Source organism: Salmo salar, chromosome ssa14 (genome assembly GCF_905237065.1).
Source record: "Salmo salar chromosome ssa14, Ssal_v3.1, whole genome shotgun sequence".
NCBI lineage: Eukaryota > Metazoa > Chordata > Actinopteri > Salmoniformes > Salmonidae > Salmo > Salmo salar.
This window is the reverse complement of record NC_059455.1, coordinates 56,597,382-56,615,584: the sequence shown is the minus strand read 5'-3', so window position 1 is coordinate 56,615,584 and position 18,203 is coordinate 56,597,382. Positions and strand designations below refer to the sequence as shown.

At 40.7% G+C, this 18,203-nt stretch overlaps 1 long non-coding RNA gene across 2 annotated transcripts in view; it reads left to right on the top strand.

The window, feature by feature from the left end:
• Positions 1-13,053: 13,053 nt before the first annotated feature.
• LOC106570122 (uncharacterized) overlaps positions 13,054-18,203 on the top strand; it is a 55,117-nt gene continuing 49,967 nt past the window's right edge. For both annotated transcript variants that reach the window (XR_006758857.1, XR_001320617.2), the window contains exon 1: positions 13,054-13,534. This is a non-coding gene — a long non-coding RNA (uncharacterized lncRNA). The remainder of the gene's footprint in view (positions 13,535-18,203) is intronic.

Genomic DNA, 18,203 nt, shown 5'->3' with positions numbered 1-18,203 from the left:
TATTTTAAGGTCCTTTTCTGCTTCCAACTCCAGTCGGCGCATCTCCAACTTGAGATGTAGCTCATCCTTTCGGATTTGTGCTCGCTCTTCTGCCTCCATCTGCAAATGTACAGCCGTAGGCACAGGAGAAAGAGGGTCAAATCGAGGCAAGGTGTCCGGGGATTTATACTCGACCTCATCGTCGGGCCTAGTCGGGGTACCCAGAGCATCCACCACCTCTCCAACCGTAGGCCGAGGCAAAACCAACACCTGCTTTTCCATCAGTGCCGCTAATACCAATGCCTTTACCTCCGCCTTAACAAAACCCCTAGGCACGGAGATATCGAAATGGTCTGCCAAAGTCTCTAAATCCACTCTCCTACAATTCTCAAAACCCTCCCACGTTGGGTTATCCAGAAAAAACTTCAGGTTAAAGTTGGCCATATTCTAAATCCACCACCTAACTACTACACAGCACTAAACACTACACCAAACACAACAACCACCCAATCCACCTTTACTACCCTAGTGTGCAGGCACAAGCTGGATCAAAAATATCCCGGATGAGCCCCCATATTACGTTCTCCCCTCGGGTGTAGCTCGTCTGAGGAGGAGACGTAAATGCTTGGGCCTAAACACACCAGGTAATACAGATGAAAAGGGAAGAAATGTGGGGTGCAATGAGCGATAAATAAATCAGACCACAACCAGAACTCAATTTTAACCCTCAGGGGATGTTTAGTGAATTAGTTAAATAAACAATATAACACACCCATAAATAATTAATAAGAAACAAAACAACCACAACAAGGGAAGGTAAGAGAAGGGAATTGTTTGGGTTCGGGGTCCAAGTAATGAAAATAAACAAAAGGTCCCTCCTCTTCTACACACCTAATCCTTCCTAACACATTCTAAACCCTAACCCACTGTCCTACCTGGTTCCAAGAAAAATACAAGGGTGACACCCGCCCGGCTAACCTAGTGTATAAAACAATGGGTTATCTACGTGAGAATGTACACCCATGGGCAGATCTACCTTTTCCCTTCTCCAGGACCTAGGTAGGGTGGAGCGCCTCAGGAGGACAGGCTGAAACACAAGGAAATTAACACAAATAATCAAACAAAAAACAAGTGTCCTCTCTCTCTCTCCCCCTCCTCTCTTCTCTTCTCACACGGCAAAACAGATATCCTCTCTGTAATCAGCTACAGCCATGCCCACCATCGTTAGCCGCAGCTCGGTACACCTGTAATGCCCAAGACAAACACACTAGCAGGGGAAAAATGGGGAACAAGAAAAACGTAACACGTAACAAAGCCAGACACCTCAAAGCAAACTCCAGCTGCTGAAGTGGATAATAATACTGACCAGGCACAGATTCCAAAAGGTGATTATGAGGTTGAGTATTAATTTCCTCAGTCTGGGTTCTTGGACAACACAGTAGTCATTGAAATTGAGGATGGTAGGACTTACAAAGCTGAATAACAGGAATCCAGATCAGAGGAAAGGTCTCCAGGACTAGAGGAACAAGTGGAAGAGGAAGTCCAATCAGAAGAAGAGAGTGAGGAAACAGAATCTAGTCAGGAAGTGTCTACACTTAACCCCAAAGCCCAAACGTTCCATCCTCAAGAGGCACAAATGGATGGAAACTTGGAAGGGAATGAAGTACAATACTTACCTGTGGATCATAGTGTAGAAGTTGTAACAGAGAATAACCGAGATGAAACTATGGACATAAGCCAAAGTGAACAATCTGTGGAGGAAACCGAAAAGGATCCGGAACCTGAAGGAAAGGAAGAACAGGAGAATGAAGAGAGGCTTAGAGTTTCAGAAGGTGGTGAATCAGTCCAGGATTAGGAGATGGAATTGAGGAGATCCTCCATAATGAGAATAGCCCCTAGAAACTGACTTACGCAAAATTAGGAAATCCCCTAGTCTTAGTCATGCAGTCAATCTTAAGTGGTTTGGACCAAGCATTCTCCCAAGCCCTTGATTTTTACACTACTCCTTATATGAGTCAGCTCAGAGCTATGTCATTAGAGACCGTTTAAGGTATAGTCTTATCACGTGCAAGGACGTGCATGCTGATTCAGGAGAGGATGTATCCCTGTTAATTTTATCACTGTCAGAGAAGGGTTAATTGTTGCCTTGTATGTTTTACCTATTCCCAGTAGAGGGAGTTAATAGTGTTTTGCAATAGAGAACTGCATCAGAACTTTCTAGGGTGGAATGAAGGTGATTTTAGAAAAGCAGCTCAGGGAGAGAAAGTGAAGTTCGAAACAATCTAATTAATGAGCTAATGTTAGCTACATAGCGTTAAACAGAGTTCAGTTACTTATTGCTGTTTCTACAGTAGATGCCACAAATGATTACATTTTGGGTTGTTTATCCTGATTCTCTGGTTGTTTGAGAGTGTTCAGTGATCAGACCCACAGCGAGCCAATGAACGCTGCACTTGACGCATTTATGAAACTACTTAATCCAGTTACTAATAAGCACGCACCCATTAAGAAAACGACTGTAAAAACTGTTAAATCTGTTAAATCCCCTTGGATTGATGAGTCATTTAATAATTGTATGGTTGAGAGGGATGAGACAAAAGGTATGGCAATTAAGTCTGGCAGCCCAACTGATTGGCAAATGTACTGCAAATTAAGAAATCCTGTGACTAAATAAAAATAAAAATAAACTGTTCTATGAAACAAAGATAAATTATATAAAGAATGATAGTACCTTAAATGAAATGTTGGGGAAAAAAGCAAACTCGGCTCCTTCATTCATTGAATCAGATGCTCATTCATCACAAAGCCCACTGATACTGCAAACTACTTTAATGACTTTTCATTGGCAAGATAAGCAAACTTAGGGATGACATGCCAGCAACAAACGCTGACACTAAACATCCAAGTATATCAGACCAAATTATGAAAGACAATAATTGTACTTTTGAATTCCGTAAAGTCAGTGTGGAAGAGGTGAAAAATTATTGTTGTCTAGCAAACAATGACAAGCCACCAGGGTCTGACAATTTAGATGGAAAATTACTGAGGATAATAGCAGACGATATTGCCACTAGAGAGCGTGTGCCATCAGGTCTGGAGGGAAGCTAAAGTCATTCCGCTACCCAAGAATAGTAAAGCCCCCTTTACTGACCAATCAGCCTGTTACCAACCATAAGTAAACTTCTGGAAAAAATGGTGTTTGACCAGATACAGTGCTATTTTGCTGTAAACAAATTGACAACAGAATTTCAGCATGCTTATATGGAAGGACACTCAACAAGCACAGGACTTATACAAATGACTGATGATTAGCTGAGAGAAATTGATGAAAAAATGATTGTGTGGGCTGTCTTGTTAGACTTAAGTGCAGCTTTGACATTATTGATCATAGTCTGCTGTTGGAAAAACGTATGTGTTATGGCTTTACACCCCCTGCTATAATGTGGATAAAGATTTACTTGTTTAACCGAACACAGAGGGTGTTCTTTAATGGAAGCCTACCAAATATAATCCAGTTAGAATCAGGAATTCCCCAGGGTAGCTGTTTAGGCCCCTTGCTTTCTTCAATTTTTACTAATGACATGCCACTGACTTTGAGTAAAGCCAGAGTTTCTATGTATGCGGATAACTCAACACTATACACGTCAGCTACTACAGCGACTGAAATGACTGCAACACTCAACAAAGAGCCGCAGATAGTTTCAGAGTGGGTGGCAAGGAATAAGTTAGCCCTAAATATTTATAAAACTAAAAGCATTGTATTTGGAACAAAACACTCCCTAAACCCTAAACCTCAACTAAATCTTGTAATAAATAATGTGGAAATTGAGTAAGTTGAGATGACGAAACTGCTTGGAGTAACACTAGATTGTAAAGTGTCATGGTCAAAACATATTGATGCAGTAGTAGATACGATGGGGAGAAGTCTGTCTATAATAAAGGGATGCTCTGCCTTCTTAACAACACTGTCAACAAGGCAGGTCCTACAGGCCCTAGTTTTGTCATACCTGGACTACTGTTCAGTCGTGTGGTCAGGTGCCACAAAAAAGGACTTAGGAAAATTGCAATTGGCTCAGAACAGGGCAGCATGGCGGGCCCTTGGATATACACAGAGAGATAATATTAATAATATGCATGCCAATCTCTCCTGGCTCAAAGTGGAGGAGAGATTGACTTCCGTATGTGTTATTTCATAGTTGTGATGTCTTCACTATTATTCTACAATGTAGAAAATAGTAAAAATATAGAAACATCCTGGAATGAGTAGGTGTGTCCAGACTTTTGGCAGGTACTTGCTTAATTAATTTGATTAATATTATGGTGTTTCTATTCCATGAAAAACGCAAAACCCTCTGGGTAAATTCAGACCATTTCGCACTCGCACACACTGGACGTTCGGGCCGTGGCAGTAAAGCACCCAAGCAAACTTTGGCTAGCTTGCTAGCTACTTCCAGACACAAATGAGACCACTGAACATTTTACTCGCCCTAGTAGAGCTGGTTAGGCAGTTTTCGTGTTAACCAGAGCGTTGGTGACTGTAACTCTGCTGCGGGAAACAATTTAATTACACTTTTTTTTGTCGATGTTTACTGACACCGGCCATATTCAGCGGGTGTCGAGCGCTCGTAAATTCATTATTCTGCGCTCTGGGACACTCAGACGAGAGTATTCTGAAATCGGAGTAGATAGCCAGAGCGAATTTACGAAAGCACCCGAATGTCCATTGAGAACGCACACCGACTATACCATTTAGCAAAGCTAAGAATGACGGGAATAAGTCAATAAACGTTGGGTAGTTAGCCTATAGTTAATACACTGTCAAGTTTGATGTATAACTACTAACGTTAGGTAGATAGCTAACATACCGGCACATACTGCTGTAATGATATGCTATGTGGTTCGTAAGGACAGCGTAGCTAACAAATTGTCAGCCAACATTACGTTTAAGGTAATTTATTTGAAAAGTCATTACTTTATTACATTGACTAGCAAGCTACCGCGAGGACACGCTCTATCGACTCTGCGGCTTGAGCATGCTTTTGGTGCACTGTCGATAGCGCGCTGGACTTCGGGATAGAAGGTTGAGTGTTCGAAACCTGCTCCCTGCTTGTTTCATTTGAAGTCGTGCACAATTATCAGTTTCTTATTTGGTTTAAATTGCCCATTCATTATCAGTTAGAGACAGTAGTGCATAGGAACCCAAAAGCATAATCAGTGCTCTAACTCCCCCTTGGCCGTTAAGGTAAATCTGGTCTGTTATAGGACGTTTTTTTTCACACCTAGCTCGGCTATTAGACTATTCTTTAGTAGGTTGAATAGTCTATTTTTCAGCTATTAGCCCAACTTGCAACAAATGGATGTCTTTTTGTCGAGAGAAAAACTTTTTTATTGTCAAGTCAAAAGTAATTGTTCTGAAAGCAAAAACGAGGCTTTAAAGTAAAAGAAAAAATGTTTTGCAATCAAATATTTTGTAAGAGAGCGCAAAAGAGAACAAAAAATGTATTTGAAAACAAAACTTCAGTTTAATTTCGCTTTCAACCACCCTCCATGTTGGCCATTTTTTGAGTGTCAGTTTGGCTACAACCAATACTGTTCAGCCTTCCTTTCCGACACAAAGGAAGTCATTGCGTACACCCACGAAGAAAGACTGTGTGATGATGGGCGTTCTTCCGTCCAACTTTTACATAGCTAGTAGTTAGCTCCTACGATTCAGTGTTGGTTCATAACATTGACCTATATTACATACATACATACATACATACATACATACATACAGTAGAGTGATAAATAATGCAATTATTATTCTCAAGCTAACCAAAAGCATTTAGCTACGAACGACTGTTCTCGCCATTTTCAGTTGAATTGATCTAACTTTCTTTCATGGCAATTCGTAAGCAGGCCATGTCGTATTTGTTTCATAGTCGATATATAATCATATTTCATGACAGTGTAATGGTTAGCCTTGTTTACAGAAGGATGAAAGAACACAATATGTCTGTCAGGAAATGCTATTCTGATATGTCAGATGAAGAGTTAGACCAGAAAGTCAGCGCCATTAACCTCACTAGCGTCCCACCTGGCCAACATCCAGTGAAATTGCAGAGCGCTAAATTCAAAAACAGAAATACTCATTATAAAAATTCATGAAACATACAAGTGTAATACATGGGTTTAAAGATAAACTTCTTGTTAATCCAACCACGGTGTTAGATTTCAAAAAGGCTTTACGGTGAAAGCATACCATGCGATTATCTGAGAACAGCGCCCAGCAGACAAATCATTACAAACAGTTAGCAGCCAAGAAGAGGATCAGTCCGAAATAGCGATAAAATTGATCACTTACCTTTGATGATCTTTATATGGTTGCACTCCGAAGACTCCATGTTACACAATAAATGTTCGCTTTGTTCGATAATGTCCCTCTTTATGTCCAAAAACCTCCGTTTTGTTGGTGCGTTTTGTTCAGCAATCCATTGGAACAAAGCGCAGTCACAACAGACAGACGAAAAATCAAAAAAGTACAATAAAAATTCGTAGAAACATGTCAAATGATGTTTAAAATCCATCCTCAGGTTGTTTTTGTCATAATCAATAATATTTCAACCGGACAAAAGCTTCGTCAATAGAAAAGGAGAAACAAGAAAAGCGCCCTCCCGATCGCGCGCTGGACTCATGTCTGAAAATGTCCACTGTCCACTCATTGAAAGTGCTGTATCTCCCTCATTTTTCAGGGTAAAAGCCTGAAACAATGCCTAAAGACTGGCCACATGTAGAAGAAGCCATAGAGATCATGAACTGGGTCCTAAGTCTTTGTATGGTGGATAGGCTTTCAATGGAAAAACAGCCTTTCAAAATAATAGTACTTCCTGGATGGATTTTCCTCAGGTTTTCGCCTGCCATATCAGTTCTGTTATCCTCACAGACATTATTTTAAGAGTTTTGAAACTTTAGAGTGTTTTCTATCCAAATCTACCAATTATATGCATATCATAGCTTCTGGGCCTGAGTAGCAGGCAGTTTACTATGGGCACGCTTTTCATCCAAAGTTGCGAATGACGCCCCTTACCCTAGTGAAGTGTTAAGGCAAGGATGCCCCATGCGGGATTCAGAATGGTCAAAGGAAGTCTCAGGGCAACGGGTCATCGTGTACAATGGAGAAGAGTTAGGGAGTCTTTGCAGCGTGTAGATGGTGCAAGTATCATTGCCAGAATGATCCAGCTTCATTGCATTGCTCGGCAAAAATACTCTGTTCCTGCACCCCTGTCTCTCGTCCACATGGATACAAATCATAAATTGATAAAGTACTAAGATGTATAATGTCTCCATCAAATCTAAGAAGTTATTTTAACTTTTTTAATTGTTATTCCTAGACACATTTTCAATGATGTATGAAATTGGAGTAGTTCTTCATCAACTGGGTATACATAAATAATAAAGCAGGTTAATAGGTTAAACATTTCACTTTTATTTCCAATGCTTTTTTTCAAGATACAACAGGTAAGTATATTATTTTCTATACAAACGGCATGTTTCCCATCACCTAATGAACAACCACAATACCAGTCTGGTGTTAGGCTTTCTGTGCTGTATTGACATATCCTGAAAATGACATCTGCTTTAGATTGAACGGTCATATCTCAGTTATTGTTTTCATATCTACAAAAAATAAGCTATTGTCTTTACTTTCAGAGTGCGGGCTGATCAAGGGGTCAAAAATGTAGATATTGCCAGATGTTCACTGTCCGAGCAACAGGCTGTGGAAGCTATATTGCTGGCAAAAGTGTCCATAACCAGAGGTAATTTTTTAATTTTTAATTTCACCTTTATTTAACCTCCCTGGGCAAACCTATTCAACAGCCAGTGGAATCGCGTGGCGCGAAATACAAATACCTCATAAATGCTATAACTTCCATTTTTCAAACATATGACTATTTTACACCATTTTGAAGACAAGACTCTCGTTAATCTAACCACATTGTCCGATTTCAAAAAGGCTTTACAGCGAAAGCAAAACATTAGATTATGTCAGGAGAGTACCCTGCCAAAAATAATCACACAGCCATTTTCAAAGCAAGCATATATGTCACAAAAACCAAAACCACAGCTAAATGCAGCACTAACCTTTGATGATCTTCATCAGATGACACTCCTAGGACATTATGTTATACAATACATGCATGTTTTGTTCAATCAAGTTCATATTTATATCAAAAACCAGCTTTTTACATTAGCATGTGACGTTCAGAACTAGCATACCCACCGCAAACTTCCAGTGAATTTACTAAATGACTCACGATTAACGTTCACAGAATACATAACAATTATTTTAACAATTATAGATACAGAACTCCTTTATGCAATTGCGGTGTCAGATTTTAAAATAGCTTTACAGCGAAAACACATTTTGCAATATTCTGAGTAGATAGCCCGGCCATCACGGCTAGCTAATTTGACACCCACCATGTTTGGCCCTCACCAAACTCAGATTTACTATAAGAAAATGTCACGAACTTCTTCATCATCAGATGATATAGCGAAATCGCCGTCTGAAAAGGTGGACCAATATGCAGCAGAGTTGGTGTTCATTTTCTTAATTTATTAATGAACGTTGAACACGAAAAAACAAGAAAACAATAAGCACGACAAATGACAGTTTTGCAGGCTATACATACGCAGTGCAAAAACAATCTCCCACAAATACAAGACAAACACACCCAACTAATATAGGACTTCCAATCAAAGGCAACACTAAACAGCTGCCTTCAATTGGAAGTCCACCCCAATTAACTCAACATAGAAACACACTCACTAGACTACACATAGAAATACATAAACATAGACCATAACTCAAAACCCGGAAATAATAAATCAAACACCCTTTTCCCAAAACACCACCCTGAACCACATAAAACAAATACCCTCTGCCACGTCCTGACCAAACTACAATACCAATTAACCCTTATACTGGCCAGGACGTGACAGAAAAATTGGATTACCTTTGCTGTTCTTCGTCAGAATGCACTCCCAGGACTTATACTTCAACAACAAATGTTGTTTTGGTTCCAAATAATCCATAGTTATATTGAAATAGCTCCGTTTTGTTCGTGCGTTCAGGTCACAATCCGAAGGGTGACGCGCGAGCGCATTTCGTGACAAAAAAATGCAAAATATTCCATTACCGTACTTCGAAGCATGTCAAACGCTGTTTAAAATCAATTTTTATGCGATTTTTCTCGTAAAGTAGCGATAATATTCCAACCAGACAACGTTGTATTCATTCAAAGACTGAAAGAAAAACATGGAGTCCTCTCGTGGACGCGCATCTCCAGTGTCATTGTTCCCTGCCTGACCACTCACAAAAACTCCTGCTGTTTTTCGCCCAGAGACTGCAGAGACGTCATTCCACTTTCTGGTGCCTTCTGAGAGCCAATGGAAGCCTTAGAAAATGTCACGTTACAGCAGAGATGCTGTATTTTTTATAGAGATGCCACAGAAGGAGAGCAAATTGTCAGACAGGGCACTTCCTGTATGGAATCTTCTCAGGTTTTGGCCTGCCATATGAGGTCTGTTATACACACAGACACCATTCAAACAGTTTTAGAAACTTTAGAGTGTTTTCTATCCAAATCTACTAATTATATGCATATTCTCATTTCTGGGCAAGAGTAGTAACCACTTTAAATCGGGTACGTTTTTTATCCGGCCGTGCAAATACTGCCCCCTAGCCCCAACAGGTTTTAACCAGGTAGGCTAGTTGAGAACAAGTTCTCATTTACAACTGCGACCTGGCCAAGATAAAGCAAAGCAGTGCGACACAAACAACAACACAGAGTTACACATGGAATAAACAAACATACAGTCAATAACACAATAGAAAAAAAGTCTATATACAGTGTGTGCAAATGAGGTAAGATAAGGGAGGTAAGGCACTGTTCTGTGTTCTTTTTCCCTCTTCCTCTGCCTGTCTTGTTGTACATGGAACCTGTCTCACATGCACAGTTTGGAGGAAGAAGGATACATTGACCTGTCGAATTCTATCCACTTCTTCTGTGTGGGATATGTGTTCCTATCTCGTCTGCAGGCAGATCTGCAGCATTTCACAGAGAGTTGGAATAATCACCCTTTAGGTACAGAGGCGAACCTGACACCTCACCAGCTGTGGCATATCGGAATGCTCCAAACACCTGTGCACATTTTTGTTTTTGCCTTAGCACTACACAGTTGATTCAAATGATCAAGTCATCAACAAGCTTCAAGTGGTATTCATGTCTAATAATATTGTCATGTTTGCTTTTCAGCATAAAGTACTCTTTGGCCTCTTAGTGTGGACACTAGGTGAGACCACACACACACAATAACAGTCTCTCCTTCACTTCATCCCTCTCCATCTTTTCATTTTCTTGTTTTTATTTAATTTACGGAAAGCCAGGGGCACACTCCAACACTCAGACATAATTTACAAACAAAGCATGTGTGTTTAGTGAGTCTGCCAGATCAGAGGCAGTGGGGATGACCAGGGATGTTCTCTGTTTAGTGAGTCCTCCAGATCAGAGGCAGTAGGGATGACCAAGGATGTTCTCTGTTTAGTGAGTCCGCCAGATCAGAGGCAGTAGGGATGACCAGGGATGTTCTGTTGATAAGTGCACTAATTGGACTATTTTCCTGTCCTTGTCATGCCCTGTGGGTGTGGGGTGGGCATTCTATGTGATGTATTTCTTTGTTTTGGTCGAGTATGGTTCCTAATCAGAGGCAGCTGTCTATCGTTGTCTCTGATTGGGAATCATACTTAGCTTTTCCCACCTGTGTTTGTGGGTAGTTGTTTTCTGTTTAGTGATTCTGTACCTGACGGAACTGGCTTTTCGTTTTTTTTGTTTCTTTTGTTCGTGTGTTTCATAGTAAATAAAATATGAACACTTAGCACGCTGCGCTTTGGTCCACTCCTTCAACTACAGGCGACAGCCATTACAGTCCTGCTAAACATTCAAAATGTAACGAGAACTTTTGGGTGTCAAAGAAAATGTATGGAGTAAAATGTTCAATATTTTCTTAAGGAATGTAGTGAAGTAAAAGTAAAAGTAGTCAAAATATAAATAGTAAAGTAATATAAAGATACCCCCAAAAAACAACTTATGTAGTACCCTAAAGTATTGTTACTTAAGTACTTTACACCACTGGGGCTCGAAAAGCTGTGCAGTCCATTGAGGTATAAACAGTGCAGTCAGGTCCTGGTGAAATGTGCAGTGGTGAGCATATAGAAAAGATGCTGGAGTGGGTGTATTCTCAATAATTCGATGTAGGCCTAGCCAGCAACTGGGCTTGTAGCCTACCTGGCAACCTTGTGACCATGTGTTCCGAAGCGATATTGCAAGAAATAGCAATGAGCACAATTTAAATGCATGCATTTGCTAAATAGCAATGAGCACAATTTAAATGCATGCATTTGCTTCATCAGGGGATGAGGAATGGATGTGAGAGATAGTAGGCCAACTAGGCTATACCAGCAGAGGGCATACTTGTTCATTTTATGTCCACATGTTTCTTTCCCCAGTGACCATTCCTCTACATGAAGTGTGGTGCAGTGGCCTCAGGGAGAAGATAGCCTACACCTACAGTAGATGGAGGATCAGCTAGTTTACCAACCACCTACAAAGGTACCCTACATAAACAAACTGACCTTAGATCAATGCTTTCAGGCAACTTAGCTGGTGCAGTGACATTTTACATCACTAGATTAGAGATGGGGTTGCATCCAAAATGGCACCCTATTCCCCATATATGATATAGTGTACTACTATTGACCAAAGCTATAGTTAAAAGTAGTGCACTATAGGAATAGGGTGCCATTTGGGATGCAGATAGGGAGTGAAAGGACTTGTGGTGCCAGATACCGCTCAGACGCTATGTGCCCACAAACATAAACATGAAATGGAAAAGCCTCATGTTTTGTCAGTATGGCATAAACTGGTTTGGATTTTCTAGGTCATAGAAATGGTTTTGCAATAGGACAATGCACATTGTTAGATGGGTAGCACATCATGAAGTGCTACTAACTTAGCAATAGTATGGTAACAAGTTATTCATAATACATGATTTTTTCCCAGATACCCCTTAATTTCATTGTAATTATATTAGTGTTTCAGAGTAGTACACAATGCATGGTAAATATAACGCAGGAAAATTGCCCAAAGATAAAAGTCATTGTCACTGTCTGTGCTGTTAAGGGAACTCTTGAATGTGTGTTCATAGTGTTCAGTTATTGCAGCTTTTCATGAAAAAGTCTTGAGGTCCCTGAAGTTTGCTGCTGTGGTTTTTTATGTTTTGATGTTTTCCTCCATCATAATAGGATCATGTTTCTTCTTTATTTGCCATTGCCTCAGACTTACGAGTGTACCAAACATGAAATAGCATTTGAAGACCGAAAGCATTAAGTAACAAATATGATAAGTCACACACACACACACACACACACACACACACACACACACACACACACACACACACACACACACACACACACACACACACACACACAGCCACCCTCAGCTCTGAATCAGACCTTCTAAGCATCTTCCCTTCCCCCTCTCTACATCTCTCTCCCCTTTTTGGTCCCCTTCCCCCTCACCCTCTCCTTTTCCCTCCCTCCCTCTCACTCGCTCGCTTTTAGCCTGCAAGCACTATTTCAATCCTCTGTCTAGGAGAGAGCGAGACAGGCAGAGACAGAGAGAGCAAGCGCGAGCAAGAGAAAGAGGGAAAGGGGAGGGTATGGCAGGATTTAGGGTTCAAGTGCATGTGTAGAAAATGGCCTGAATAAAACACAGAGAGAGCAGAAAGTAAGCAAGGAAAAAGGGAGGGAAAAAGAGGCAGGACACAAAGCTGAAAGAAAATGTATTAACCCAGGAATGAGGGTAAAAATGCAAGTCCAAAAATCGAACACTGGGAGAGTGAGAAAGAAAATATTCCAGCAGCCCTCTCCCCTTCCCTCTCTCCCCACCGACACACTCCTCTTCCTCTATCCCTCCCTCCTGGATATTTAATGAACCCCCAGTCGTGCTAGCTTTCCCTTCTCTCCTCCCACCTCTTTACACATAGGCACACACATGCACACACATACCCGGGCTGACTCCTTCCCTCACGCTATCCACTTTCGCCTGAGACCGCAGCAAACCCGGTGCTTTGTTTTTTTGGTTTCTTCTTTTTTATTTGCTTGCTTTGGGTTTTCCCCTCATGTACAGAGAGACTAGACCCACTTCACCCTTACTCTGCAGAGAGAGCTCCCCTGAAAACATAGGCCCTGGATTGTCCATGCATCAGACTGCATGCTACTAATTGATTTGTGCATTTACACCTCCCTGTTATTTTTGCTCTTTCTAAAAAATGTTTTGCTCGCTAACTTTAATTTTGTATTCAGTCCACTTCGACAAATTTTTTCACATACCCATTCTGGAAGACGGGACGAAGAAAAGAAGAGAACGCTTGCGGAATGCACAGATGAAAGGGGACAGCAGAAAAAAAGAGTGAGAAAATGGAGAGCATGTTCTGTGGGAGAGCAAGAGAGGTAGGAGAGAGAATACCGGCATTACCAAGAAACATTTTAGGGCGAGAACAGAAGGGGGAGAGAAGAAGGGAGGGATGTCTGGATAGGACTCTTCAAAATTGCAGGAAAAGGAGGAAAAAAGAGAAAAAGAAAAAGAGACAGAACTGGATTTATCTCCTAAACCTGTGCTGGTACTTTCTGTTCACTTTTATATTTATGCGCTCTCACTTTTCCAAATGTTTTATAATTCTTTCAATCTCCCTCTCGCCTCTGTGTGTCTGTTCGTATCCTTTTCCTCTTCATACACTCATCCTTTATTACTTTCTTTCTCTCAGATTCTCCTTTCTCCCGCCCTCCTCACGCCTTGCTCTATTTTTCAACTTTTTGCTTGAAAAATGTGTTACCTAGGATCCTAATCCTCCATCCTATCCCCTCTCTCACACTCCCTCTCTCCCTCTCTCTCTTACTCTCCCCCCTCTGCTGTTCTGTTACGTGGGTTCATATCTCATATGCTATCCTCGGTGCCTCTCCATGTAGGATTACCCTTGGTCACATTTAGATTAGGATTTTGGAGGGGGCTGCATTCAGAGCATCCAGTTCTGAGGGCCCAGTCACTCTTATGTGACTCCCTGTGCATGCGTGGGGTTGGGCCAATCACGTTTCATGTTATATATCAATGTGTGTATTGAAAGGATGTGTGTTATAATTCAACTTCAAGGGAGACATGAAGGGCATGGCTGGTGAGAACCAGGTAGTATTATTTTAGTATTACAATATAGGGCGATGGTATTGGAAGTTAGAAGTATAGGGTCGCCATTTCTCTCTTTTCGTTATACGCTCATCTTTTTCCCCTTTCCTGTCCCATCTTCCATCCGTTCATCCGGGTACCCCTTGATCTGTCCGTCCTCCTGTAACTAAAGACAATGTCCACAAATCAACATGTGGTCTGATGTCATCAATAGATCTGAGTAAATTAACTGCTGGTTCCGAAACACTGAAAGTGATAGAAATGTTTTTTTAAAGTTTGTTCGATTATCTTTCCTGCATTTTTGGGATGACTTGTTTGATGTGGGGATATTTACTGGTAAAGAGAGAGGCTTTGTATGTGCAGTACTTGACTTGGACTGAAATACAGTGCATTCGGAAAGTATTCAGACCCCATCCCTTTTTCCATATTTTGTTACGTTACAGCCTTATTCTAAAATTGATTTAAAAAAAAAATCGCATCAATCTACACTCAATACTCCATCAAATCCCCGAGCTGACAAGGTAAAAATCTGTCGTTCTGCCCCTGAACAAGGCAGTTAACCCACTGTTCCTAGGCCGTCATTGAAAATAAGAATTTGTCCTTAACTGACTTGCCTAGTTAAATAGAGGTAAAATAAAATATGGCGCTCTGTCAGAGTGACCTCCCTGACCAAAGGCCCTTCTCCCACTATTGCTCAGTTTGGCCTGGCGGCCAGCTCCAAACTTCTTCCATTTAAGAATGATGGGGACCATCAATGCTGCAAAAAATGTTGGTACCCTTCCCCAGATCTGTGACTCGACACAATACTGTCTCGGAGCTCTACGGACAATTCCTTCGACCTCATGGCTTGATTCTGTATCTCAATCCATGCGTTTGTGCATGGTGTGCATCTATGGCTGAGATTGTGCTACGGTATCTATAGTTGCGAAAGGTGTACATACATATTTGCAGGTGCCCCTGTGTGTGTGTGTGTGTGTGTGTGTGTGTGTGTGTGTGTGTGTGTGTGTGTGTGTGTGTGTGTGTGTGTGTGTGTGTGTGTGTGTGTGTGTGTGTGTGTGTGTGTGTGTGTGTGTGTGTGTGTGTTTCTATCTATCTGTTGTGTTCGATTGCGAGTATGCCTGTACGTAGGGCTGTGGCGGTCATGAAATTTTGTCAGCCGGTGATTGTCAAACAAATAACTGCTGGTCTCACGGTAATTTACCATTAATGAACATAAACACGTTTATCATCTCCTGCTTTCCACGCATAGCCTTCAAGCAGGTCTAACATGTAGGTCTAATAAATCAATTTAATATGGCCTACACCATCACAATAAACCCATTATTTATTTTAGACAGGTCTAAAGAAACATGATATGAAGAAAATGTAGTCTATTTCAGAAGAACAGAATAGCATACTGTGATGTTCAGTCCTGATCTGGCTATGTCATATGGCTGTGGGCTACACTAGTAAATTTAGCATACAAGATTTGCTTAGAATTCCGTGGCATTATTTGATATTTTATTGTACGAATAATACAATTGAACATAGCTGAATAAAATAGAAATACATTTTTTTCCAAACGATTTCCGAGGGCTATTCTGTGTTGAGCAGTTAACAATGAAACAGCTCCTCCTATTTACTTAATTTAGAGATATTTATGCAACTTTAGTTGTGATACAAACGTTGGGCTATATGTTTAGATTTTTTATACTTTCCAAGGGTGCGTGATTCACTCTAATGATGATTTGAAAACAGTTGCATGAAATGCATGAGCTCTGCTTTGTTTCTTGTGCAGGCTGCACACACTTCATCAGTCTCTCATTCACAATTTGACAAGCACTTAATAATATTCTCACCAGGCCACAAATTTCCTAGTTGCATCCCCCTTGTGTGGCCATAATTCCCCCTAAAAAATCTATTGCCTTTTGCAACCAAAGTGGCCATTGTGTCCTTGGGCTGAATATAATAATCATAATTCCCTTCTCCCAGCAACCATGCTCCGAATCACCTCTCACTCACATGGCTCTCAGAAATCTCGATGCTTATTTGCCAATGCCTTCACGTGATCGGGTCCTTCTCACAGCCATCTAAACTGGAAAACCTAACCTCTATCAAAATAAAAAGATGGCGGAGCCGCAAAAGTTATTCTGTGCAAAGGTGTTTATTTACAAAGTGATTCTGGAACAAAACAACAGTACTGCCATCAAACGTATACCTTATGGGACAACTAAAAACAATGCTGCCATATCCACAGCTCAATCCAAAATGCCCCTCAATGAACTGAAAGAGAGGCTCCTTTTGTAGGGGTAGCCCCTCCCCTCAGAACAATTAACACTAATTAATTAAGCAATTACCTATTCAAACCTTCATTTTCCATTTTACTAAACATACTAAAGTATATACATTGCAACACGTTTTTTTATGAAACAATATCACAATATAACATTTACAAAATTACATCACTACTGACAGTGTCTTTCAATATGCCCATTTACATTAATGAGCCATTCGGGACAGGCACTACAAAGTCAGCCCAATTCCCTTAGCTCGGGTCCTTATCCAGCATACCCGGAAGCTACAGAGATGGAGAGAGAGGAACAGAACAAACAAACAACGAGCTCATCTATAACGTCTAAGTATAATAAATATTGCTTATATTAAATATGATCACTTGTCTGTTTATTTCTTTATACCATAATCGGTTACTGACGTAAGTATGAAATGTATGTACTAAGATAGAGAAGTTAACTTGTGTGTCGACCCACATTGTTAACTTATCGGATAATGGAGCAGGGAGGAGTGATGAATGTGTGCGTGCGTTAAAGTACCAAATTCTGCCCACAGCCAGTGACGGACTTCTACGTCACAGCGCGCGTCCCTCTTATGGAATTCCGAGGCTCATATTGAAGATGTTAGAAATGTCCACATTTACTTTTCGTCAGCCAACAAGATGAGTAGGCCTAACAAACAGAAAACACACTAGCCTATGTCAATCTACTACACCTTATAGTACAAAAGTTGGCCTATTCTATTGGTCAACTTGTCCTTCTGTGCGAGAAATAAATATTCCAAACATACTCTGGGACAGTTGTGGGATACAATTGATCCCAAATTAATACAACCACTCGCATCAAAAACACGTTTAAAAGCAATGAGGCTGATGCAACAGATCAGAACGTTTAGCTTAAAATGTTGATAAACTATTAGGCTATTTCTTCACATTATATGCACAGCAATGCACACACGGCAGTAGGCTATAAGCCAAATGTTCCCAAATGCAATCAATTAGCGGGAAAACACTGTTCTCAAAAGTGACCACAAATGCGATTGTGCATAAAGGTGCATTTTTATGGTGAAAATGATCTGCCCCAAACTTGAAACCCACTCACCACCTATGTATGCCAGTTAGGCTCTACACCATTTGGAAAGAAGATTAATGGGCTTAATTTTAAAAGTTATTTGGCCACCTTATCAAAAAATATAGGCTAGGCTACATGAGGTGCACGACTACGATTTGAAAAAGTCGCAAAAAAAGGGGTGTGCTGTTTATGCCTTTCTGCACACACTGGACATCATTCACAAGTGATAGGCTAATATTGTCACCCATCTGACTGTTCTTAATTGAATCTTGTCTTTACATATAGCCTACTAAATAATATAATGTGTGTGAAATTAGTTTTGATTTAGAATGTACCATTAACATGCACCTGTCTCGGAACATGGGCAGGGGAAAAATTACACGTGTCATCTACGCACTTCAATTGTGAATGAAGGACGATTTCCCATGATTCATTTTCATGCAAGCCAAGTATGCTGTACTCCTGTTGTAAAGCGAAGCAATGTGCTTAATATTTGGAAAGTTGAAAAATAAATATAGGCCTAGCCTATAGAAAGCTGACGGGATCCTCTTCTTTTTAATAGAGGCCCTGTCACGTCCTGACCATAGAAGCTTTTATTTTC